This window comes from Heteronotia binoei, chromosome 7 (genome assembly GCF_032191835.1).
Source record: "Heteronotia binoei isolate CCM8104 ecotype False Entrance Well chromosome 7, APGP_CSIRO_Hbin_v1, whole genome shotgun sequence".
In the NCBI taxonomy this organism is placed as follows: Eukaryota; Metazoa; Chordata; class Lepidosauria; order Squamata; family Gekkonidae; genus Heteronotia; species Heteronotia binoei.
Genome location: NC_083229.1, coordinates 123,557,895 through 123,585,472, shown reverse-complemented (window position 1 = coordinate 123,585,472; position 27,578 = coordinate 123,557,895).

The following is a 27,578-nucleotide window of genomic DNA, read 5'->3' as shown; positions in this document are numbered from 1 at the left end:
CTTAATTATTTGGTGGAGGAGGAGGAAAGATTGGATTTATATCCCACCCTTCACTCGGAGTCTCAGAGTGGCTTAAAATCTCCTTTCCTTTCCTCTCCCCACAACAGACACCCTGTGGGGTAAGTGGGACTGAGAGAACTCTTTCAAGAACCACTCTTTCAAGAACCACTCTTTCTAAAACAGCTCTGAGAGAAATTGTGGCTGACCCAAGGTCACTCCAGCAGCTACATGTGGAGCAATGAGGACTCAAACCTGGTTCTCCCAGATGAGAGTCCGTGCACTTAACCACTACACCAAACTGGCTGTCTCCAGGGGTCATTTTGTAGAAAAATACATTAGCATAACTCATTAGCATATGCCTGCTCTCCTAATCCAGGGATTGTTATGCAGCTGCACCTACTATTCAATGGACAAGTTATGTGGGGAGAAGCAGGAGAAACCCTCAGAAAGGTTCAGGAGCTGTGCTCCTGTGAGCTCTTGCTGATTCCGAGGTCTGCTTGTCTCACAACTCATTGGTAGGGTACACTTCTTATTTCCACATGCAGCTGCTGGAGTGACCTTGCATCAGTCACAAGTTCTTTCAGAGATTTCCTCATAAGAGCAGTTCTCTGAGGACTCTTGCAGCCCCACCTACCCTCACAGAATGTCTGTTGGGAAGAGAGGAAGGGAAAAGAGATTTGAAGGAATTTCGTATAGCAATGTGAGCTTTTCGGACTTTTTGAATGACCAGTGTCTCTTGGACTATCGATTATCTATATCAGTCTGTCTGTCTCTCATCTCTATGCCAAGTTTTAATGTTTTGGCTAGTTTGTAAATGCATTAATTGAATCACAGGTGCTCTGAAGGCTTTTCTGTAACAAGTTGTCTGAGGTACCCAAATGTTGTAATTGTAGAGCCAAATGTATGTGTTGTGAGACAAGCGAGTACCTCACATTAGTAGAACAGATTTTACATTTTCTGTGTTGAACCTAGTTCCGATCGCCTCTAAAATAATTGGTAGGCCTCCCACAGAGTTCAAACAAGCTTTGAATCGTATTAACGGCGTAAGTGGGACAGTCTGATTATATAAAAAATAAATAGTAATTTTAAGAAATTCTCTTCTGCTCTGTTGGGTGACATCTAGTGGCTGAATCGCTATGCAAGAGTACTTCATGTGACAGATTTCCCCTTGATTCCTTTCATCCATCTTCAGAATATGTAAGGATCTGAGCATTCCACTCAGGTTCTCCTCACGGATTTTTACAGAGCTCCTCTTGAAGGGGATCATTAGTGAGCGCATGTTTCTGTTCATACCACTGTGTTCCTTGTTATGAAACCCCTGAGGCATCTTAGAGGGCCTATCTTCGCATGATGGGAGAGATCTGTCCCCCAACCAGGGGTTGTTTTGTAGAAAAATAGGTGGTGGAGTTCTTTAGCATTACTCATCAGCATATGCCACCCCCCCCACACACCAGCCAAAAGCAACCTGAGGCAAGAAAGGAGAGCCCCAGGTGAGCGAGGCCTGTGTGGGCTGGCTGGAGATCCAGCCAGCCCAAGCAGACCTTGCTCACCTGGGGCTCTTCTTAGCTGCCCCCCCCAACAGTCAAAAGGCCAGCAAGCCACCCACTGCCCAAAATCACATAACAAGTGGAGAAAGGGTGGTGTGGGCTTCTCCAGGAGTTAATGAGGGCTGCTGTGGGTGTGGCAAAGCTTTTGGTGGTTGGCTGGCTGCCTGTTCTCCTAATCCAGGGATCGTCTTGCAGCTGTGCCTACTATTCAATGGACAAGGTAGGTGGGGAGGAGGAGGGGAACCCTCAGAAAGGTTGAGGAGCTGTGCTCCTGTGAGCTCCTGCTGAATTCAAGGTCTGCCCCCAACTAAGTGTATGTGTGTTGGGGGTGGTGGTAATATAAATCAGACCCATAGGTCTGGTGAAGGAACCCTGTCTGCCTTCTTCTTTGGAGAACTTTTTTCAGCCTTCTGTCTCCCTTGCTGAAAATAGTTTGCAGTCTGCATTTTTTGTTCTCGGATAGAAAAAAAAAGTCTTGCCTAATATGTCTAGCAAAGTGTTAAAATTCCTCATTGGTGTAACCGTTGCCAAACTCTTTAATTGGCAATGGCTGGCGTACTCTCCTGATCTGGATCAGTTTTGAGCACGCATACGCACACTGTTGTATGGCGTTGCAGTTTTTGCTGACAGCCCAGTCCTTCCAAGCATTTGCCAAATTTTACATCAGCAATTTAGTAAATGCAAACCAGGGGTGCGGGTAGGCCGTTAGCAAAAACTACAATCCCAAGTGGCAGCGCAAATACCCATGAGCAAAACTGATCCCAAAATCCGGAGAGTCTGCTCACCATTGTCATTTTTGATCTGTGAATTGCACAGGGCCGTTTTTGTAGAAAGTTACAGATTTTTACAGGAGTTTCGGTACCTTCAAGCCTTTGTCCAGTATACAGGACCAGCATATGGCAATGATCACCTCCAGGGTTTTTTTTTTTTAAGCCGGAACTCCTTTGCATATTAGGCCACACACCCCTGATATAGCCAATCCTCCTGGAGTTTACAGTTGGCCCTGTAAGCTCTTGGAGGATTGGCTATATCAGGGGTGTGTGGCCTAATATGCAAAGGAGTTTCTGCTTCAAAAAAAAGCCCTGGAGTTACAAAAGAAGAAGAATTGCAGATTTATACCCCGCCCTTCTCTCTGAATCAGAGACTCAGAGCGGCTTACAATCTCTTTTATCTTTCCCCCGCACAACAGACACCCTGTGAGGTGGATGGGGCTGAGAGGGCTCTCACAGCAGCTGCCCTTTCAAGGACAACTCCTATGAGAGCTGTGGCTGACCCAAGGCCATTCCGGCAGCTGCAAGTGGAGGAGTGGGGAATCAAAATCAGTTCTCCCAGATAAGAGTCCATGCACTTAACCACTACACCAAACTGGCTGTCTCAGGAAGGCACTAGATAACTTTCAGTTGCTCACCTGAGTGTCTAAGAAAAGGAGTCTCAAAGATTCATGCTCCCTCTGACACATGCACTGTAATCTTGACTAATTAATCTGCTATCATGGATTTGAAATTATAGCAAAAAGAGATACTCACGGTTGTGATAAAAATCACATACCTTTCAGCTTCCCATAGCTCGAAGTACGAATGCTTGTGTGTACATGTCTGCCCTCTGTTCTTACAGCAAGGATCCTTGCCTGAGGAATTCCCTCTTCACAGACTAGTATGTCCTTCGGATTCATTTCTTTGCAGCAGCCAAGTCTGTACAAGTGTTTGAAGAAGAAGAAGATATTGGATTTATATCCCGCCCTCCACTCCGAAGAGTCTCAGAGCAGCTCACAGTCTCCTTTACCTTCCTCCCTCACAACAGACACCCTGTGAGGTGGGTGGGGCTGGAGAGGGCTCTCACAGCAGCTGCCCTTTCAAGGACAACTCTTGCAAGAGCTATGGCTGACCCAAGGCCATGCTAGCAGGTGCAAGTGGAGGAGTGGGGAATCAAACCCGGTTCTCCCAGATAAGAGTCCGCACACTTAACCACTACACCAAACTGGCCATAATGAAGCAAATTCATTATCAACACATTGATCATAACAGGATTTTTTTTAAAAAAACAAAAACAAAAACAACCCAAAAACAATCTGAGAAAGTTTAACAGAGTGCTGAATCTCACAGTGGTTGTATTTATGACAGAGCCTCTCCACTTTGTATGTATCTGGATATGCAGCTGTGGAAAGGGAAATGATATGGTAATGGTGTACTCTAGTACACATGTACATACACAATTCTTTTTTGAAAGTAGGAACCAGCTTATTTTTGACCGATTTCACATTACGCCTCTGCCAGGAGGAGAGCCCTTTTGCTTCCGGTGCTTCTCTCTGTTTTTGCACAAGTTGCCCCGGAGTTGCGAGTTGGTGCTCTGCTATTCCGCACCAAATGACATCCTCTGTGGTTTCTGCTTGTTGCAGAATAGTGGCACGCCAATTTGCAGCTCCAGGGCAACTTGCGCGAAAGCGGAGAGAAGCCCTGGGAGCAAAATGGCTCTCCACCCGGAACAAGCGTAGTGCGAAATTGGTCTTTGACTTGATGGATGGTGATATTCAGTATTTGTTCCAGTGCCTGACAAAGCTACTCCAGCTTTGAAAATTCTGGGAGGTTTGGGGGGCAGTGTCTGAGGAGAATGGGATTTGAGGAGGGAAGGGAGCTCAGCAGGGAAGTGAGGCCACAGAGCCCTCCCCCCCAAAAGCTGTCATTTCTTCCAGGAGAATAGAAAGCAGCTGTAATTCCGGAAGAATTCCAGGTTTGATCTGGAGGTTGATAACCCTCTGACTCTTGTGCTGAGCCACCCCTCATGGTGACTTCTCAGAAATCACTCTTTCCCTTAGCAAGGTTTAAACGCCTGGGACTTCTTTAAGGTGAACAGTCCACAAAATTTTCCTTTTTTTTTGAGGGCAGGGCAACTGCAACGCTTCCTTGAGGGAAGAAGTTGTCCAAAATTCTTGCAAAAATTGTACGATGTTTCCACATTCTTTAATGCAGGTCTTTTGACAGTGATTCTTTAAAAAAAACACATCCTTTAAGCAACTGACAGAAATGGTGATCTCATGAAAAGTTTTTTTTATTGTCAGGAAATGTGAAGCTTTCTGGTCCTCCACACATTTGCTCTTCAGTTGTTCTTTTTTCCCCTTTATGTGCAGTTTTACTTCCTGTATTTTATAGCTGTTAAGGGAACCTATAATGGATCGGTTTGGGATAGTTTAATATAAATAAGCGGCTAAACATTTACCTCTCCCCCTCCCCTGCCCTATTAAAGGATCCAAGAATCATAATAGCGGATTATTTTCTTAACAGTGTTTTTGTATGAGAAAGGCCACGGTTTAACGAATCCTGCGAATAACATCTCTTGTACTATTTAGCACAAGGTCGGCCTTGGCTTCTTGAAGCAAGGGTGAGTTTTTTTCCTCATTAATCTACCTACTTTCTTCAGACCAAAGAAAATTAATTTATCTTCCCCGGTTAACCTTTATTCCCCAAAGGCAGGTATTTGTGCATTTAACGATATCAGCTGGGCAAATGATGCCATTCAAAGATGAAGAGGTCATCCTTTTCAAAGGAAACACTGAAAGGGACGGTATGTTCACCTTTAACTGTAGTTAGTTAAAGAGATGCTGAGGGGAATGGTGTTCTCACCTTTAACTGTAGTTAGCTACTCACAGACCAATAGAATATCTCTCTACTGCTTTGTGTGTTTGAACCTTTAACAATAGGAAGTCTTAAATAAAGGGAAACAACAGGCAGGGGAAATACATGTCAATATATGGATTAGGTCTTCATATACATTCAATTTCAGAGCCCTGGAAATAGTTTTGAACAGGCCTCATTTCGGACAGGAGCTCACAGGCATGGAGCTCCGGAACCTCTATATTTTGTTGTGCTCTTTCTTACCCCCCCCTCCCCAAATACTTGCTTCTGGGCTCCATCGTTCGAACCCCCTGTGCGAATTTTGCTGGACTCTTAAGATTTAGCAAACTTTCTAATATTTCCCCCCCACAAAAAAATGGGAAAATGACCAAACCGTATCAAGCTGACAGGTGGAAATCTTCATCATGTCTCATATTGACCTCACAGGAGAAAGTAATTTGAGATGTCTGATGGGAGTAAGGTTTTATAACGACAATTGTAATTCAAGAAGCATTTTAAGGTAGATACTGAGTTGTTTTAATTTAGTACACTTCCGGTGATGTCAGGGGTGTGTGGCCTATGCAAATGAGTTATGCAAATGAATTGTGCTAATGAGCTCTGGCAACTCTTTTTCTCCAAAACGACCCCCGGTTTTGAAGATTTGTGTTCCAATTCTGCCATAGAATAACCTTATGAAATGTTCCCAGAGTACATTGTGGAATGTCAGTCGTACCAACGTGCCCATTCCTCTAATTTCAGTGAAGGATTTAGAGTTAATTGATAGCGATGCACAGAGCTCAGGCCGAAAATGTCAGCACAAGTGACTAGTCGAATGTTGCACAAACCGCAGTTTAAAATGGAACACAATGAACAGAAGGCAGCATTTTGAAAATTAGATCCCTCGGATGTGATATGCAGAATGGCATTCGTCCTCTCTCCAGTGCTGAAAGTGTGAACATAAAACAATATATTTTGACAGCGTGGTGGGATGGTGCTTATTTTATATATATATATATTTGGCTTCCCTCCTTCTTGGCAAGCATAAAACAAAACCCGTGACAAGCAGTTAGGTCTGCTTTAAAAAAAAATAGGTTGTCAACATTAAAACAGTTAAACACTTTCCATTTCTATTCATTTACCCTTGATCTACTTGAACCTCTGAAGGCCGATTTCTTTCCTCAGGGAAATGAAATGAAAGGTGAAATAGCCACAGTGTGTGTATATATGTATATATATATATATATATATATAGAGAGAGAGAGATATTATTTTTTTTTTGGTCACTGTGTGACACAGAGTGTTGGACTGGATGGGCATTGGCCTGATCCAACATCGCTTCTCTTATGTTCTTATGTGACTCAGAGTGTTGGACTGGATGGGCATTGGCCTGATCCAACATGGCTTCTCTTATGTTCTTATGTGACACAGAGTGTTGGACTGGAGGGGCCATTGGCCTGATCCAACATCGCTTCTCTTATGTTCTTATGTGACTCAGAGTGTTGGACTGGATGGGCATTGGCCTGATCCAACATGGCTTCTCTTATGTTCTTATGTGACTCAGAGTGTTGGACTGGATGGGCATTGGCCTGATCCAACATGGCTTCTCTTATGTTCTTATGTGACTCAGAGTGTTGGACTGGATGGGCATTGGCCTGATCCAACATGGCTTCTCTTATGTTCTTATGTGACTCAGAGTGTTGGACTGGATGGGCATTGGCCTGATCCAACATGGCTTCTCTTATGTTCTTATGTGACTCAGAGTGTTGGACTGGATGGGCATTGGCCTGATCCAACATGGCTTCTCTTATGTTCTTATGTGACACAGAGTGTTGGACTGGATGGGCATTGGCCTGATCCAACATGGCTTCTCTTATGTTCTTATGTGACTCAGAGTGTTGGACTGGATGGGCCATTGGCCTGATCCAACATGACTTCGCTTATGTTCTTATGAAATTCATATATTGCCTTGGGGTACCACTACTGTAGCACTCATTGGGATTAGTCAAGTCTAGAATATTCTTGAGAAACATTTGATTAACAAAACGAGTGTGGGGACCATCATGTTGTGCCAGGGAGTGGCACGATTCCTGCTGGACCCATCTTCCCAAAGCTGAATATTACTTACAAACCTAGGCCCCTTTCAAAACAGCCTTTCTAATCCAAGAAAGGACACACCGCAAAAAAAGGGTAGGGGGAAAAGCAGCGCTCTTGGAAATGGCCAGAGACCTCCAGTGCGCTTTAAAGATGGCTGATAAATGGACTGAAATATACTGCATCAAGCCCCCATCCCTGTATCAGTTTACTCGGGAGAGCAATGGATAATATCCAGTTTAGAACAACAATGTGAAAGGGGTCTGAGGGAGGAAACATAGTAATTTAACAATTATTATGGGAGTCAGGTTTTATGAGGACAATTATAATTCAATAAACATTTTAAGGTAGAAGCTGAGCTGATATAATTCAGTCCACCTCCCGGTGATGTCAGGGGTGTGTGGCATAGGCAAATGTGTGATGCAAAAGAGCTCCGGCACCTCTTTTTCTACAAAATGTCCCCAGATTTTGTGGTATAAAAGGTTTCTTTTTTAAAAAAATCATGATGATGCACACACACACACACAAACCCCACATACACACTCAAAGCTCTATAGGTTTCAACGAGTCACTGAGTTATTTCTATCTGTAGCTGGTCTGCCAGCCCCACAAGATCCAATCAAGGGCTGGGGCAGAATAAAGATCCACATGGAAGTAAAGCTGAGCAGACTAGGGGCAAGCAGCTAATAGAAGGGCAGGACTTCTCCAGTCCTCAGTGACATACTAAAAGAAAACAGCTGAGTGGTGGAAGGGAAAGCGTGGGTAAGGAAGGAGAGAGCTGGGTAAACTTTTTGTTAAGGGGTAGTTTAGCATGTTGCAGAGCAGACTATTTGGAGTCCGAGGGTGCTTTGGAGACCCCAAGGAACTGCCTAGAGTCCTTGGCCAGATACTGCAGAGCTGTGGGCCAGATACTGCAGAGGTGTGGGCAGGTGGCTTGGCTGTAAGCCATTTGAACCCACTTCATGGGGGCCTGACCAGACTACTGTTGTGCTGGACACCCTTGGGGGTTGCAACCTGGGCAGGGGCTGTGGTGTCCCCGCTCCCCACATGAATTGGACCAGTTTATTTGGCCCTTAAAAGTTCATGATGGTTCTTTGTTTGCAAACTGAGCATGCCACAAATCCTGAAGTTAACCATATTTTCCCAGTTCATGCCCTTCCCTACTGACAATCAGGGCTGGATTAACAATTATGCCTTTAGGGGCCCTGGGCCAGCTTCTCCCACCCCATTTTCCCCCTGCTTGCAGCCCTCCCAGCCTGCACACACAGCCAGCAACTGAACCACTCTTTGCCTGATTTGCCTGGTGTGGCTGATGCTGACATCATTGCCAAGGGTGCCTCTCTCTGCCTCTGCCCCATAGCTTAGTAAAAGGGACTTTTGAGAAGGGAGCTGCAGGCTGCAACAGGGACGCCACTCCAACTTTGAGGTAATTTGTGGCGGGGAGCAAGATTTTGCCTACCTAGGGGTCTCCACAGGGTTTAATCCAGCCCTGCTGACAAGGCAGCTAGGGTTGCCAATCCCCAGGTGGGGGCAGGGGATCCCCTGGTTTGGAGACCCTCCCACCGCTTCAGGGTCATCAGAAAGCGGGAGAGGGGAGGGAAATGTCTGCTGGGAACTCTGTTATTCCCTATGGAGATTTATTCCCATAGAAAATCATGGAGATTTGATCCGTGGGTATCTGGGGCTCTGAGGGGCTGTTTTATGGGGTAGAGGCACCAAATTTTCAATATAACATCTAGTGCCTCTCCCCAAAATACCCAAAAAGTTTCAAAAATATTGGACCAGGGGGTCCAATTCTATGAGCCCCAAAATAAGGTGCCCCTATCCTTCATTATTTCCTATGGTAGGAAGGAATTGAAAAGGTGTGCCGTCCCTTTAAATGTGATGGCCAGAACTCCCTTTGGAGTTCAATTATGCTTGTCACAGCCTTGATCTTGGCTCCACCCCTAATGTCTCCTGGCTCCAGCCCCAAAGTCTCCTGGCTCCACCCCCAAAGTCCCCAGATATTTCTTGAATTCGACTTGGCAACCCTAAAGGCAGCCCTAAAGAAACTTCCCTGGAAGCAGTGACATTAACAGGACACCTTAAGCAACACAGAGATCACAGGACAGTATCCTTACATAATAAGCAATACATAGCAGTGTAGACCACATTCTCATCTCAATCATTTACTCAAGGAAGTTTGTGAACCAATTTATACAAGGCATGTGAATGTGTGGTCTTATTAAATTCTTTCACTTAACTGTAGTGCCACATTTGCATTGACCATAATATGTGCTCACTGCTGACCTATAGAAACCATGAAGGAATAAAACTACAGCCAGATCAATATAGGGGAGGTTATTATATACTGTGCCCATTCATCTATATATAATACACCCTGAAATCTGAGGTGGGGGGGGGGTTGCGGTATTGGAAGCTGCAGTTGGGAGAAGGGAGTTGAGAAAGTCATACTCCACAGGTGGAAATCTTTCCATATGCAGAAAGACTTTGGTAGATCCAACAGGGATTGGCGTGAACCAGAAAAATGAGGTTCAGTTTGTGGTTCGTGGTCGAGCCATGAATCAAAGCACAAACTGAACTGAACCGGGAGGTCCATTCACGAATTGAATTGGTTCGTACTCCACAAATTCAGTTGAAATGGACCGCAGTCCCTTCAAACAGGGTTTCCAGAAAGCCTCCCCCCCAAAAAAAAATAACCTGAGAAGCTTCCTGCCTGACCAGCTTTGGATTGTCTTTTACGATAAGACTTGCAAAATTTCTCAAGCCCTTAGGGGGGCTACTTAACCATTTTCTAGATGGCACGTAAGATTGCAAAATGAGACTTTACCTGTATATCCCATTATGGTATTACAAATCACTTATCCCTGCTGGAATGATTATGCTTGAAAGATCTGAGAATTGTATTTGTCTCCTCAGAAATTGCATCACATTTGTATCTCCAATTAGCAAAATATTTCTTTAAAAAAAAAACTGGCTTGCCTTTCAGAGGCTCAGAAACTGCTGGAATTTCTAGCTCTTATTGCTGTGCTAGAGAGCTCTGTTGTCATGCAAAAGAGGAGCGACCTCGGAAAATGTCAAACCGAGTGGTTGGTATCCCACCAGTAAGATCACTCTGTGTTTCTTTGTTGCTTACTGAATCAGTTGTCAGTTACCCTCTTGAAGGAACATTTTTTTTTTAAGCGCAGATGCTCAGTCGGACATAATCTTAAATTATAGCATTGTTTTCCGAAGAAAGGGGCCTTTGTTTTTTTCCCAAATTACAGCGAAAATTTATTTCATTTCATTGGGTGACACTTTCATTGTTCTTCTCTTGTTCTCGAGATGGTCATATCTGAAAATTTATGGACCCCAGGACTGTATAATTCTTGACATCTTCTGTTTAAGTATCGACATGCTGAATGTTGTAGCGAGTTGATCATGATTAGCTGCAAACATTGTCAGCGTAATATGGATTTTTTTATATATATATTGTACCAGAAACTGCAAAGACAATATTCATCAATGAAAAAAGACACATTAACGGCTTTGGCTTGAAATGCTAACACTGAATACTAAATCTAAATTTTAAATCTACTACAAAAGGATCATTTTCCTCCCAGATGATATCAAAATGTCTCGATTACAAATGTCTCAATTCATTCGCCAGAGATAAATAGTTAAATGAATAATAAGCTTTGATTGTCAGGTATGCCTCGGGACTAATATTTAAGAACATGATTAAGTTTGTAACCAGATGGGGTTTATGTATCGGAGTCATTATATAAACCTGAAGTCCCTACAGGGATAGAGCAACTCTGGTGACTGTGATAGTAGTGACATTTTTCAAGGTAGCTGCCACTGTGCAGGCATTGGAGATTTTAATAAATACGGACAAAACATGTTCTACTTACGACCAATCTTACGCAATATTTTTGCTGAAGCTTAAAACTATGCTAATAATTTCACTTGATAAATTTCATTATATACGTCTTTTCAAAGTGAAAGAAAAAGAGAAACAAAAATACTGTGTAAAAGTATTATTCTAGAATTACTTGTGAGTAAATTCATTAGCATACAGGTGTTTCCGGATGATCAACCTTCACTGTGTTCATCTCGTCTGGTTTGCATCACTTGGAAGTTAGCAAGCCTTCTGTCCCTCTTGGTCACTGCTTTGCTTTCTCCGACATCTTTCTTCTTTTCCAATGAAGCTTTTCCTCCAGTATAGAGAAGCCTAGTCTGCCCAGCGACTGGCTACGGTTTCCTTAATGAGACACACCTCTGAACTTCAACAATGAAATAACTTGCAAAATAGCAATTAAAACACAATGGCGGCTGGTTTATTGCCCCAGCTCTGCTCACAGAGGGAATTATCCACTTGCTCAAGCCAAGTAGAGTAGATACTAGATTGTAATCCAGTTCTAACCATTGCAGTCTCTGGTCAAAGGATTGGGATCTCCCCAGAATTACCACTCATCTCCAGACTGATCTCTGTAGTCTGGAGATGAGTGGTAATTCTGGGGAGCAGGGGTGCTGGGTAAACCTGGGATGGAACACACTCTCAGCCTAATGCTGATATTTCTCTTCTAAATAGTTCACATGCTTTCCTATTGAGAAAGACTGGAGGACATGATTACAGTGAAAAAGAGGAGGGGAACCCAGTTACAAGCCCAACAAAACTCTCTCTCTCTCTCTCTCTCTCTCTCTGTAGCAAGGCAAATAGCTCATACTTTCACTAAAACGTTGCTAGTCTTAAAAGCACTCTTCGTAGCTCTCCTGATGGTGGGGACTGGGCAAAGGAAGCTCTGGCTCTTTCTTTCCTTCAGGAGGGGCAGGAAGAAAGGGAGGAGCCTCAGCCATTCATTAGAAGGAAGAGAGGTTGTCTCAGCAGCTCTGCAGGGTGATTAATGGAGCCTGGCAAACTTAATTACCCGGCGGAGCTATAGAGCCAAGCTCCCCCATTGGCTGAAGCTGCTCCTCCCTCCTCTTCCTCCCTTTGGGAAAAGGGAGGGGGAAGAGGGAAAAGCTGCTTTGCTGCTCTGGCCTGTTCGAGGAGAAACACAAAATGGCCACTGAAAAAAAGCAGACAAGGGGAAATTAAGCAAACAACAGCCAGTTACTGGAGGGCCTGATTGGAGCCCTCTGCGGGCCTGATCCGACCCGCGGGCCACATGTTTGACACCCCTGCTAAAGCAGGGGTAGCCAATGGTAGCTCTCCAGAAGTTTTTTTCCTACAATTTCCATCAGCCCCAGCCAGCATGGCCAATGACTGGGGCTGATGGGAGTTGTAGGCAAAAAACATTGGGAGAGCTACTGTTGGCCACCCCTGCTTTAGAGGGTTGTTTCTATGACACTGTGTCCATGCCCTATATGTCCATAAAACAGCTGTAGGCGGCTGCCTAGGGACCTGGACCTGGGGGAGGGCACCACCTTGGGTCCTCCCTCCCACCCTTGTTTCCAAGGTGAGGGAAATACACTAGAGAGACAACGTGACCCATGCCTCCCGTGGTGGAGCCTCAGTGGTCAGTTGGCATGCATGTTCTGAGGCATAGATGCCAGGCCTTTGCTGTCAGGCTCACGTTCTCATGGGGCGGGGAGGAAGGGGGGCGGTGGTGAAGCTTTGCATGGGGTGCCGGCTTTGCACTGGCACCCCGGCATTGCCGCTGTGACCTACTGAGATTTCAGTTTTCTCTAGACTCTACCCCCCAATTTCTAGAAATTTCGAGCTGGCAATCCTACTCCCTCTCCCCTACTGGTGACCAAGAGCAACTGGCAGGCACCCCTAGTCTGGTCTGTTCCGCTTCAGACCAAACGATGTTCCTCCATACAAAACAATTCCTTCCACATGCTGAGAAAGCCAGTTTTCCGTGTGAAGGAAATGATTTGGCGGGGATGTTTTAATCAAAAGATGCTAAAAATTCATTTCAGAACGGATCCAGCAAGTTTACTAGGCTACCCGATGAAAGGCAGGCACAGCATTCCTTGGCTCTCTACATTTACCCACAAACGACAAAAACTTTGTTGTTTTTGGTATTGAGGTGGACACTCTTTTCTTATGTGACGAACTGTATATTTCAAGAACAATCCAACTAAGGCTTATGGATCACAAATACCAGAAAGTGTTCCCCTCACATCCCACTGTTTCCTCTGCAGCCAATCTAGGTATACTCCAAAGACATGGGAAGATACCCCATTATTTTTTTACTTTAGATTCCCCATTCCATCATTGGACTTTGGCATGTTTAAATGGCTTCCCATCAACAGTTCTCTTTGGTAGGTTTAGACAGATACCTCTCCAAAATAGATTATGTCCATTAGTCCTTGATTCTATATCCCATATTATTTTAGAATGTCCTTTCCTGGCCTCACAACGTAGACAATTTTTAGCTGAATATCTCCAACACAATGTGTTTACTAAAAGGAAAATTCTAACCTACTTTTTAGAAGATGTTAATCCCCACATTCCTACATGTGTTGCGAATTTCTTAGTAGAAGCCTATACAATTAAATCTAGGCACACTTCTGTATTTTAATTGCTGGGTGTCTACTTTTGATTAGTATTATTGGCTGCCATTTTAATCAATTGCTTTATGTATTGTTCTTACTATACTTCAGGCCTTTGTACCTACTTTTGATTGTGAATCATGATTGCTTTTATGCCAATAAAGGTCTGAATTGAACTGAAGTGAAATCAAAAGACACTCCCCAGACGTCCTCACTGCAAACAAGGCCCTTTCCCGTTAAAACAATAGATCCTTCCGGCTCAACCGGTCCATCTTAATTGACACGTACCCAGTAGGTAGCTGCCTGCTGGAAGCCTGTCTAGAGGAACTCAAACACCAGCAAACGAAGCTGGCTGCAGAGACAATGGGGGGAGGGGAAAATATAAAGGAGTTACACTGCACAACATCAGATGACTCTGGGAAGTTTCAGAGTATTTACTTAAGAGTGCAGTCATTTTATTTGCATTAGGCGGCATTATTTATTGGAAACCTCTCTATAAAAAGAGGCGACAGATGCATATTGTCCATCAAGGGTGAGAGGAGACGCAACCAAATGCCTTTCAGGCTGCCATGCACAGTCCTTCAGATCCCCTGATTCGACTCCAGAAATAATAGCTACGGACGTACGACACGGGACATGTATTGCTCGCCAGCAGCTTTGTTGAGACTGGAAAGCAGCAGTTGGTGAGACTGAACAGCAGGCGCAAATGCACACAAGCCGGATCCACGTACAAACTCAGCAGGCCAGAACAGTGGGAGTCTATATCAAATTCATTGGCAATATATGCAGTGCTGGGCCCGTATGCCTCGACAGCAATATGAGAAGCACGGTCAAGTAGAAGCAGATTCAGCCTATTCTTGATGCAGATAGACACAGTAGAGGAAGAAGAAGAAGAAGAAGAGGAGGAGGAAGAAAAGGAAGTAGATTCAAGTAGACAAGTGGAAGTAGATTCAGCCTATTCTTGATGCTGATAGACACCTGGTCTGAGGAAGAAGAAAAGGAGGAGGAGGAGGAAATTTAATTCATACCCTGCCTTTCACTCAGAGTCTCAGAGCAGCTTACAAGCACATTTTATCATTTGGTTGCAGAGGTAGTCCAGGTCCTCAATTTTTTTTTTTCTGAAAAAAGGTAACATTATCTCATCCATTTCCTAAGCCAGCTCCCAGCTGTTCACAATCTGAAATAAATTAATGTGCTCTCCTTTTAACAAGTTCCCTGCCTCTCTGTCTAACTGCCAACACCCAACAGAGGAGACGGCGTGGAGCTGAGCTGGGAGTATATCTAGCATTCTGATCCCATGGAGCAGAACAGGAACTCTGTTATTGGCAGCCAGTAGTGTCTGTTAAGCCTTTGGGGGGGCCCCTATTGGTGTTTCCAAGGCTGGAGAAATCGGCCGCCCCTTTTGCTTTGAAGTCTGGCAAACATTTTGATTGAGCAGAGACTGGTTTGTGAACCATTGCAAACTACTTGGAAGCTTGCGGAAAGTTCATGTCGGTTGATCTACCACGAACTTCAGTTCGTGAACCCCAAACCAGCCAAAATTTGTCGCAAACTTTAGTTCTTGAGCTGGGTTCTGCTCATCCTTAGATGTAAAAAATTGTGTGTGTGTGTGTGTGTTTTTAAATAATAACTTTATTGAAGTTGAGATTAGAATTACACAGACAACAGTCAATACACAGTGAATTAGCTTATTAGAGTTACAGAGGTATAACATGTCACAGCATCAAATTGTAGTTGTAACAAAGAGTGATAACATTTAACATCCTAGAAAAGCAATTTTATAACCATCTCTGTAGTTGTGTCCATCCAAGGGGTATAAAGTTTTTGTTCACCAAGTAGTCCAGGGACGCCATTTTTCAGTAAAGTTAGTTTGTTTAGGAAATCCACAGAGCAATGTAAAAAAAGTTGTCTGCTAGTGCCATGAATACCACACTGCTGTCCTTCCAGATTTAAGACTATTATCCTTATGTCTGTCATCGCCTTCTCCCATCTTTTGTTTCAGTGTTAAAGTCACATAGACAACTACAACATGATTTGTCCCAGCTTAAATGTTATCCTCCAGGCACAAGAAACCTGAATCAAATAGTTCTGATGCCATACTTGCAGAATTTAGACAAACCTGATTATAGAAGAGCCTTCGCACTCATGAGAGCGAAATTGGCTCCCTTCAGCGGTCACAGAAGGTAAATACAAAAGGCGCCCCTATGAGGAAAAGTTATGCATTTACGGAGATGGGAGGATAGAGCCGAGAGAGCACATTCTCTTCGAATGTAAACTTTATCAGAACATTCATTCGACGTATACCGCTCCTATTTGTGACCAATTCTCAGGGAGAGATTTTAGCTTTTGCTTAGATAAGATTTTAGTGGATAGGAACCAGAAAATTACTCTGAAGGTGGCACCATTTGCTGTACAAGCCATAAGGCTCTGTAAACAACTAACTGATAAAAGCAATGTTTAAATGTTTATGAGATATTTTAATTTACGTTTTATGACTAGAAATGGAAACTGGGATTTTTATGTATAATATTTTGTACTGTGCCCAAGTTCAGTTGTATGCCACTTGTTACCTATTTTCTTCTCTTTGAATGGGTCTCGGACGGTATTAAACTTGACTTGACTTGACTTGAGGCTTTTGCTTTCTCCCGATTGGAAAGCCACATGCCACGAAGACAACTTTTTTGGTAAACTAACGATGCATGTGATTATTTTGCGGTGGAAACATTCTGGAGTCAGCACTCTTTCTGTTCACGATGTTGTTGCTGGTTCAGAGGCTATCAACGAATGCCTTCTAGTGATGCGCTCAGGAAATTGAGTGCTTTCAGCGTGACAGGTGGGAACAGTTGTTCTATCCATGTCACAGTATAGACTTTCCAAAAAAAAAAAAAATTGCAATGGACTTCTATTGTGTAGCAACTTAAAATGCTAACCTTGTAGCATGCATGGGAATATCGCTTTTGCCCAGCATACCCGCTTGCCTCCTCCCACTTATTCCTACTTGCCTCCTCCCACTTACCAATGTTTTCAAAGAAGCCTCGCTGCTCCAAGTCACACATTCAGGTAGGTTTGTATCAACCTAGCTGATGACGGGCAAATCTCTTGGCGTGCCCTTCTCAGCACAGAGCACAAAGACAACAAGTCTTTGCTGTGTTTTGTTGATCCGTTGTGAAAAGAGGGATAAGCACTCTCGATGCTGACATTTTGACAAAGCGTAATACCGAGCACCTCTTTTGTTTGCATTACAGAAGCTAGCATTTTAGAGTGTAGATTTCACTTTTTTAAAAAACGGTATGTCATCCAGACCCAAGCCTTCTTGGGTGAACTGTAAAAGCCACAGAGATCAGGGGTTCCTGGCATGTGGCTTGCTATAGTGATGTCACTTCCACTTTCCGGCTAGAAATGACATACTGATGTTGTACATTGACCTTTCCCCCCCTCTGCTGCATCTCCTGCCTCTTGCTAGCTTGTCAAATTGTTCCCAAGATCCCCCACCTTATCTTAGCACCAAAGGCTGGTGGATTTTTCAAGATCTCCAACCTTAAAATTCCTTATAAAAGGCACCAGGCTGTTCAGGCTATTCATGCCTGAAATTCTTGTTTGTCATAGGACCTAAAATCTCTTCAAATTAAAAAAAAATAGCTGTTTAATTTAACGTACAAATGTCTGATGAGAATGGTTTAAGGCAAGGCTTCCTTTGAGCAGGAAGGCAGTTCCAGCTGGCAGGGCCTCAGGGGGTGTGGCTGAATATGTAAATGAGATCCTGCAGGGCTTTCTCTACAAAGCCCTGTGTGAAACAATGCTGACAACAGGGGTGTGGCCTAATATGCAAAAAAAAGAGTTCCCGTTGGGCTTTTCCTACAAGAAAAAAAAAGCCGTGGGTCTCAACATGGCTTGCAATCACCTTTCCTCTTCCCACAACAAGAACCTTGTGAGGTAGGTGGGCCTGAGAGAGTTTGGAGACAACAATGACTGATCCAGGGTCACCCAACAGGCATCATATGGAGGAGTGGGGAATCAAACTCTGTTCTCCAGATAAGAGTCCACTGCTTTTAAACTGCTCCACCAAGCTGGCTGTCGCTCACATGGGAAAAAAAAAATTGGCTGAAGCAAGTTTTCTATTCTAGCAGGATCGCATCTAGGTTGGTTTGCTAAATCTGCAATTAAATCCCTCCCTATGGTTCTATGCTGAGCCACCTTCATATAGACTCTGTAGTTTAATAAGTTCACCTCATTATTTCGCTTTGCTCTCATATGGTGCCATCTTGTAGCATTAATCATACAGCAGAATGCTCAAAGTTATTGGAATTTTGCTTCTAATCAGCAACATCAAAAAAAAGGAACTAGCAGGCAGGTTAGCAAAATGCAAGTTAAAAAGACAAAAAAACAAATCTCCTTCCTTGGGATCCACTGTTTATTTAATGGGAAATAGTTACCAACATAAAATCAATTTTTCAGCCCCCCCTCTTCTAGACTTTTGCGAAACAAAATGTGGAAGAGAATTAACTGTTTTCATTATGTTTGAAGTGAGGAAAGAAAATAAGAAATATTTAGGAATGGATATGAAATCATAGAATCATAGAGTTGGAAGGGGCCTCTAGGGTCATCTAGTCCAACCCCCTGCACAATGTAGGAAACACACAAATACCTACCCCAAATTCACAGGATCTTCCATCGCTGTCAGATGTCCATCTAGCTTCTGTTTAAAAACCTCCAAGGGAGAAGAGCCCACCTCCTCCTGAGGAAGCCTGTTCCACTGAGGAATCACTCTAACAGTCAGGAAGTTCTTCCTAATGTTGAGCCAGAAATTTAATTTCAACCCATTGGATCTGATTCTACCTTCTGGGCCATAGAAAACAATTCCACACCATCCTCTATATGACAGCCCTTCAAGTACTTGAAGATGGTGATCATATCACCTCTCAGCAGACCTCCTCTCCAGGCTAAACATCCCTAGCTCCTACAGACTTTCCTCATAGGAATTGGTATCCAGACCCCTCACCATCTTTGTCGCCCTTCTCTGGACCCATTCCAGCTTGTCTATATCCTTCTTAAAATGTGGTGCCCAAAACTGAACACAATTCTCCAGGTGAGGTCTTACCAGAGAAGAGTAAAGCGATACCATCACACCACGTGATCTGGACACTATACTTCTGTTGATGCAGCCCAAAATTGCATTTGCCTTTTTAGCCACCACATCACACTGTTGACTCATGTTCAGCGTATGATCCATTAAGACCCCAAGATCCTTTTCGCACATACTACTGCAAAGACAAGTCTCCCCCATTCTATAACTATGCATTGGATTTTTCCTACCTAAATGCAGAACTTTACATTTATCCCTGTTAAAATTCATTTTATTGATTTTAGCCCAGTTTTCCAGCCTGTCAAGGTCATCCTGTATCCTGTTTCGGTCTTCTTCCGTGTTTGCAACCCCTCCCAATTTAGTATCATCTGCAAATTTAATAAGCAGTTCCTCTATTCCCTCATCCAAATCATTGATAAAGATGTTGAACAAAACAGGTCCCAGGACAGATCCTTGAGGCATTCCACTTATCACTCCTCTTCAAGAGGATGAGGAACCATTCACAAGCACTCTTTTGGTGCAGTCTGTCATCCAGTTACAGATCCACCTAACGGTAACAGGATCCAAACCACATTTTACCAACTTGTCAATAAGGATAGTATGTGGAACCTTATCAAAAGCCTTATTGAAATCAAGATAAATAATGTCTACAGCATTCCCCTGATCCAGCAAGGTAGTCACTTTCTCAAAAAAAGAGATCAAGTTAGTCTGACATAACTTGTTCTTGAAAAAAACGATGCTGGCTCTTAGTAATCACATCCATTCTTTCTAAATGTTCCAGGACCGACTGTTTGATGATTTGTTCTAAAACTTTTCCATGGATAGACGTTAAGCTGACGGGTTGGTATTTACCCGCATCCTCTTTTTTCCCCTTCTTGAAGATGGGGACAACATTTGCCTGCCTCTAATCTTCAGGCACCTCTCCTGTTCTCCAAGAATTCTCAAAAATAATAGCCAGAGGTTCAGAAATTATATCCACAAGCTCTTTTAGAACCCTTTGATGAAATTCATCTGGCCCTGAGGACTTAGTTTCATTTAAAGAAACTAGGTGTTTATGTACTACCCCAATGCTGATCCTAGGTTGGAACTTCATACCCTCATGATATGTTCTGTTTTTGCCATGTTGAGCACCATTTTCCTCAGAAGAGAAGAAGAATTTCTTGCCCTCACAATGGGCCTACCATGTCCTTGCTCTTTTTCTTACTCTGAACATAAGAAAAGAACCCTTTTTTGTTGTTTTTAGAATCTTTGGCCAGCCTACGCTCATACTGAGCTTTAGCTTTCCTAACTTTTTCTCTATAAGCAATGGTGATTTGTTTATAATCATCATTGGTTATAAGGCCCTCCTTCCAATTCCTAAAGAAGTCTTTTTTATTTCTCAAGTCTCAAGTCTTTACAGGGCTGTTTATGGAGCCACTTCGGCTTCTTTAGGCTTTTTCCATTTTTTTCTTCTCATAGGAATCATCTGTGATTGCACTTTCAGTATTTCACTTTTAAGAAACTTCCACCCCTCCTGAACCCCCTTCCTCCTAAGTATTTCTGACCATGGGATTTTACCCAGCATAGTTCTAAGTTTATCAAAGTTTGCCTTTCTGAAGTCCAACCTATAAATCTGACTATGTATAGCTTTTCCCTTCCCTATGACTGTAAATCCCAAAATCACATGGTCACTACAGCCCAGGGTGCCCAGTATTTCCACTTCTTCAATCAATTCTTCCTTGTTGGTGAGAATCAAATCCAAGATAGCAGATCCCCTTGTTTCCATCTTCACTTTCTGAAAAAGAAAGTTGTCAGCAATACAAGTTAGGAATCTATTTGACTTTTCATTTTTAGCAGAGTTGGACTTCCAACAGATGTCCAGGTAATTGAAATCTCCCATGATCACTGTATCCCTTCTCTTGGAGAACTTTGCAATCTGCAAAATGGCTGACAAACTAACGTTCATCATGAATTTTGACTAGTTTGTGGTTTGTGAAGTGATGTTTAGGAACAGAAGAACTATCACAACCTTCCATGACTTTTGCTGCAGTTCTTTTGGTGCAGTTCTTGGCATTTCACAGCAATTTCTGAAGAGCTTTTCCCACACACACACACACACACACACACACACACAGAGGGGTTGTTTGGTTTAAATGGCTTAATTTAAATGACAGTTTTTTGTGGGGAGCAGAAAGCAGGGTTTAAATGGCTCAGAGCTGAAAGACCCCTCTGCTCAGCTGTTTGGTACACTCTGATTTCTGCTCCCTGCTGCTTTTCTTGGGGAGCAGAAAGCAGAAATATAAATTCTAAATGGCTTATGAATTGATACAAACTGGGTTGGTTCATGAACCATCCTCCTGATTAGTATAGGTTCATAGCTCAGTTTGTGGTTCAGTCATGAACCATAAACCGAACCACAAAAACGCAGTTCGTGCCCATCCCTAGGAATGCTGCACCCACATCAATTGTTAATTTATTTATTTATTTATTTATTTATTCTATAATTTATATCCCGCCCTTCCCACAAAGTGGCTCAGGGTGGCTCACAACAACGACAAAACAATAAACAAGGTACAAAGTTAATACATTTAAAAGTCAAAACATTTTAAAAACCTAAAAACCTTAAAATCTTAACATTAAAACTATCCAGTATATTTCACTAAAATCTGATAAGCTACATTTATCTAGTCGGCATAAGCTAACCGGAAGAGGGTTGTCTTACAGGCCCTGCGGAACTGAGTAAGATCCCGCAGGGCCCTCACCTCTTCCGGCAGCTGGTTCCACCATGTGGGGGCCATTGTAGAAAAGGCCCTGTCTCTGGTTGTCTTGAGACGGACTTTCTTGGGCCCGGGGATGGTGAGAAGGTTTTGAGTCCCAGACCTCAGTACTCTCTGGGGAACGTGTGGGGAGAGACGGTCCTTCAGGTAGGCAGGTCCCAGGCCATATAGGGCTTTAAAGGTAATGACCAGCACCTTGTACCGGACTCGGTATGTAATTGGAAGCCAGTGCAGAGCCCGAAGGCCCGGCCGGATGTGCCCCCACCTTGGGAGGCCCAATAACAGCCGGGCTGCGGCATTCTGCACCAGCTGCAATTTCCGGGTCCGGCACAGGGGCAGCCCTATGTAGAGGGCATTGCAGTAATCCAATCTCGAGGTGACCGTAGCATGGATCACTGTTGCTAGGTCGTCGCGGTCCAGGAAGGGGGCCAACTGCCTTGCCCATCTAAGATGAAAGAACGCGGACTTGGCAGTGGTTGCTATCTGAGCCTCCATCTTTAGGGACGGCTCCAACAGCACCCCCAGGCTCTTGACCCTGTCCGCCGCCGTCAGCGGCGCACCATCAAAAGTCGACAGGGGGATTTCCCCCTCCGGTCCACGACGACCCAAACAGAGGACCTCTGTCTTCGCAGGATTCAGTCTCAGTCCACTCAGTCTGAGCCACTCAGCCATGGCCTGAAATGCCCGATCTAGATTTTCTGGGGCGGAGACAGGTCGGTCGTCCGTAATTTGTTATGAACAGTTGTTTGTTCTTTGATCATGGGTTGTTTGTGTAATTTCCTAGAGAAAATGACATTGTTTTACTCTTAATTCACTTGTATCACTTCCCTTAAGTTTTACCCCAACCATTGGCTGTACATGAAGGCAGTGGAGAGACCATAGGTCATGGCAGAGACCATGGTTCGTGAATAATTCCTTAAAGAAAAATTGCGTATGCACATGGCTGTGATTTGGACCACATATTTATGGGAAGAGGACTGAACTCTTCAACCCTACTCAGTTTTGCTAATCAACTAGATCTGCTAACTGGAGCTCATATCCTTGTGCTATTAGTAGCAGTTTTAAATTGAAAAAAAGATAAGTTCTTTTTAAACTTGCCTTTTCCTTCTTTGTAGAGTTCCATGGCACAGAGTGGTAAAGCTACAGTACTGCAGTCCTAAGCTCTGCTTGCAATTTGAGTTCAATCTTGGTGGAAGCTGGGTTCACGTTGCCAGCTCAAGGTTGATTTAGCCTTCCATCGTGCAGTACTGTAGTAAAGCTGCAGTACTGCAGTCGGAGCCCTCTGCTCATGACCTAAATTCGATCCCACAAAAGCTGGTTCAGGTAGCCGGCTCCAGGTTGACTCAGCCTTCCATCCTTCCGAAATCGGTCAAATGAGTCCCCAGCTTGCTGGGGGGAAAGTGTAGATGACTGGGGAAGGCAATGGAAAACCACCCCATAAAAAAGTCTGCTGTAAAAATGTTGTGATGCAATGTCAACCCACAGTCGGAAACAACTGGTGCTTGCACAGGGGACTATCTTTACCTTTCCCCCCTTCTTTGAAACCAAAAATAGAAGTGCTAGCTATTATTAATTATTAAATAACACATGTTTCAATACTTCTTTATGAGTTGATTTTGTTGTCCATTTTGCATCCTATGAGTGACTCTGGGTCTCATAGGAAATATAATTCCATGGTCTCATGCACAACAGTACGCATTCACAGCCCGGCTTAAATACGGAGCCCCTGAAGCTTCTGAAACTCTGTCTTCTGCTCACTGAAAAGTAGGTGTTGGGGGAAGACTCCAGAGAGGATTTATGTGACACCTGTTATCACTCACTCAATGTCAAGCATGCGGGTTCAATGATGAGTCGATATTGAAACAAAGACTACATTTATTGATAGACCGATACTTTGGCCGGAGCCATTTCTTGAGAAGAATGAAACTGTTACATAGATACATTACTTTAAAGGACTACTTAAAAAGAATTCCTAGGGAAGGGGGGATGGGATGAGAGCATTCACACAGACAGTGTCAAAACTATTCACATTCCCAGAGTGTTCCGACCTTGCCATGCACAGATAGCGGATCCTCCCTTCAGAAGTTCTCTGGGAAGGCACTGATTATTTAGTTCCCTTCTCACTACCTCTAATTAACAGTCATAAAGCAAAGTAATAAACAAGAAAGAATAACAATCCTACACATCTGGGTCCCTTGTGATATTCTCCAGACCAAGCTTTGGCAGGACCCTAAACCCATCAATCATTGATCAGATTTGAACATGCTTGACACTCAGAGTGCATACCACCCTCCACAACGTCTCTCTCTCTCAAGTTCAGGGTTACAAGTAGTTCAGGCCATTATTTCCTGTCTTTACCATAGGATGAATGGACATGTGAGCACTACAAGCACTTTCTATCTTTCAAGTCCAGAGTTTGGATTTTCAAGTCTGGAGGTTGGATGGCCTTTAAGGATTTTATTCAGTTCTTATATGTGTTTATGAATTGAAATATTGAAGTTGTGGTTATTAAAAAAAAAAGGATAAAGGTAGTCCCCTGTGCAAGCACCGGTCGTTTCTGACTTTGGGGTGATGTCGCATCATGATGTTGTCACGGTAGACTTTTTTACAGAGTGGTTTGCCATTGCCTTCCCTAGTCGTCTGTTCTTCCCCCACCCCCACCCCCAGCAAGCTGGGTCCTCATTTTACCGACCTCGGAAAAATGGAAGGCTGAGTCAACCTTGAGTCGGCTACATGAACCCAGCTTCTGCCGGGATCGAACTCACATCGTGAGCAGAGAGCTTGGACTGCAGTACTGCAGCTTGACCACTCTGTGCCATGGGACTCCTTTCTGGTTATAAACAGGTGTGGGGATATATGTGTGGTATTTTTGGTTAGTCACGGTCAGGGGCCGTTTTGTAGGGGAAAAAAGGTGGTGGAGCTCATCCAGGGATTGTTGTGCAGCTGCACCTACTATTCAGTGGACAAGGTGGGAAAGAGAAGGCGGAACTGTCAGAAAGGTTCAGGAGATGCACTCCTGTGAGCTCCCGCTGAATCTGAGGCCTCGGCATGGTTTTAGGCTTCTACAAGGACCATCGATCTTCTCTGGGAACCCCCTCCTTCTCCATGCCCACAATCCAAGGGAAGCAGGATTGTGCCCTTTGGTTTGCCAGAATGGCATTGCTCTTTGTTTACACAAGCCTGGAAGCATAGAAGGGAAATAATGTTGTTCGTCCCGAACATTACGCACTGAGGAAAGCTCTCGCTGTGTGTTTGTATGTGCAGGGTTTTTTTTTTGGGGGGGGGGGGTAAAAGAATGATTGGAACACAGCAGAATTCTGATAACATTTATATTAATGGCAAAGGTGTAGCAAGTTTTCACCCATTTCAATCATGCAGTGCTTCATCCAGTAAATGAAAAACTTGCTTGTCAGGAACTCAGGAGGGAGACTGGCTTTTTCCCAAGGAAATTTATGTTTCTTGACAGCCTCATTCCTGCTGCACTTTGCTGAGGTTTCTGGCGCGCTTCGACTGGAGGGGAGGGCTGCCGACTGCCCGTCCACCTTGATCCTTGCAGGCACCGAACAAATGCTTTTCTTCACACTTACCCTCATTAGGAAATGCCTCCCGGCACAACTGCGAGGCTCTCATGCCCACAAACCATTTCATCCACGCCGCGGGAGCCCCCTAAGACAAAGCAATACATGGGAGGGGGAGAGGGAGAACAGGCAGATATTGTTGACAGCAAACTACAAAAAACGTATCAAGAAAATGCACGGATAGTGCTATCAAGAATTCGTATTTCTATCCCACCTTTTATCTCATGACATTGTACATTGTTTCCCCTTTCCCCTGTCGGTACTTTATCTTCACAACAGCCCTCTGGGATATTTGAATTACCTGTTTATTTATAACCCTCTTGCTCAACCCGCCTCTGTGGTAGATTGGTGGTGGCAGTGCCACTGGCTGACGAGGTACCTGTAGGACTTTCAAGGCAAGAGACAAAGGTGGTTTGCAATTGGCTGCCTCTGCATAATAGTCACATGGCAGAAGAGGAGGAAGAGAGTGAATTTATACCCCGTCCTTCATGGCGAGCCCCAGAGAGGCTTACAATCTCCTTCTGTGGGGTGAGGCTGAGAGAGCTCTTCTGAGAACTGCTCTTGAGAGAGCAGCTCTGCTAAGGACTTGTGGCTGACCCCGGGTCACACTGTCAGCTGCATGTGGAGCAGTGGGGAACCAAGCCTAGTTCTCCCAGATTGAAGCGCAGCTCTTAACCACTACACCAAACTGATGTAGCAGTGGCTGAACGACTACACCAAACAGCTGCCGTGCAATCCTACGCAGAGTTTTACCCTTCTAAGTCCGCACAGTTCAGTTGGCGCATGCCTGAACTGTTAGAGTGGCAACCTGAATGACACAGCAACTTTTTCTCATATCAGTGGAGATTATGCTTCTGTCCAGCACCTTGGACAGCACTCTGTCACCTGCCTCTGTCCAGCTTCCTAGGTGATCTCCTATTCCTATATTCACATCTATCTATCTATCTATCTATCTATCTATCTATCTATCTATCTATCTATCTATCTATCTATCTATCTATCCTCCAGAGAGCACTGAGATCTAGCTCTCAAAACCTTTTAAAAATCCCTGGACCAAGAGAGGCTAGACTGAAGACAACCAGAGAGCAAGCCTTTTCAGCAATGGCCCCTCGATGGTGAAATCAACTTCCAGAGATGGTGCGAGCCCTGCGGGACCTGAACCAGTTCCGCAGGGCTTGCAAAACCTCTCTGTTTCAGCTTGCTTTTGGGACAGAACCTGGCTAAATGGATCTGTAGCCATCCAGCCATCTTGTGCATGATTGTGATCAATAGCACTTTATAGCACCTGTTTTATCTATTTAATTAACTATGTAATTGCATCGCAACTGAATTTGTAGTTTAAAATTGTTTGTTTTATATTGTATTTTATTTATATCATGGTTTTCCATGTCTGTGAGCCGCCCTGAGCCCGCCTTTGGCGGGGGAGGGCGGGATATAAAAATAAATTTATCTTATCTTATCTATCTATCTATCTATCTATCTATCTATCTATCTATCTATCTATCTATCTATCTATCTATCTATCTATCTATCTATCTATCTATCTATCGTCTGTCTGTCCGTCTATCCATCTTAACTTTGTATCCCGCCCTCTCCACAAGTGGACTCAGGGCAGCTAACAGCAACTAAACAGTTACATTAAACAACTAAACAGTTACGTTTGCTAACAAAAATTGCATTAAAACAGTTAATAACGCAAATTAAAACCAGAAACACATCATTATGGTGCTAATCACAGCTTCTGTGGCAGTTCACAACTTCTTCAGCAGGCCAATTTAATTTCAATTGATGTCTTCGAAATGTCATTTCAAAGTCTTTGGGACTGTTAGGAAAGAATTACTTAATGAACATTTCGATGCACTTTTCAAGTGAGTATGTAATAACAGCAATTTTGGGGAGATCACGTTAGATCATTTTTGGCATGAGTATGAACTCTCTATCATTCTTGAGCACTCAGAAATTATACATGTGGGGAGAAAGAATTCAAACACGGAATGGGGGAAATGCATTCTTCTCCCCATACTCAGAGAAGATTCCTAGGAGATGGATCAATGAAAGATATGGTAATTCAAGACTGTTCATCTTTTAAAAAGAAGACTGAAGCAAGTAAGCCTACCTCCCAGTTGTTCCAATTCTAGGATCAACAAGTTTGCTTTCCCTTTATTCTTGCAAGACATGGACCCTTTCAGAAAGAATAGATTTTGGTTTATAGAAACATCAATAATTCTAAAGAACTCATCCCTGCTTTATTGTGTGCAGGGTTGTATGTCTAGAACAGGGGTGGCCAACGGTAGCTCTCCAGATGTTTTTTGCCTACAACTCCCATCAGCCCCAGCCATTGGCCATGCTGGCTGGGGCTGATGGGAATTGTAGGCAAAAAACATCTGGAGAGCTACCGTTGGCCACCCCTGGTCTAGAAGATGAGGAAATTC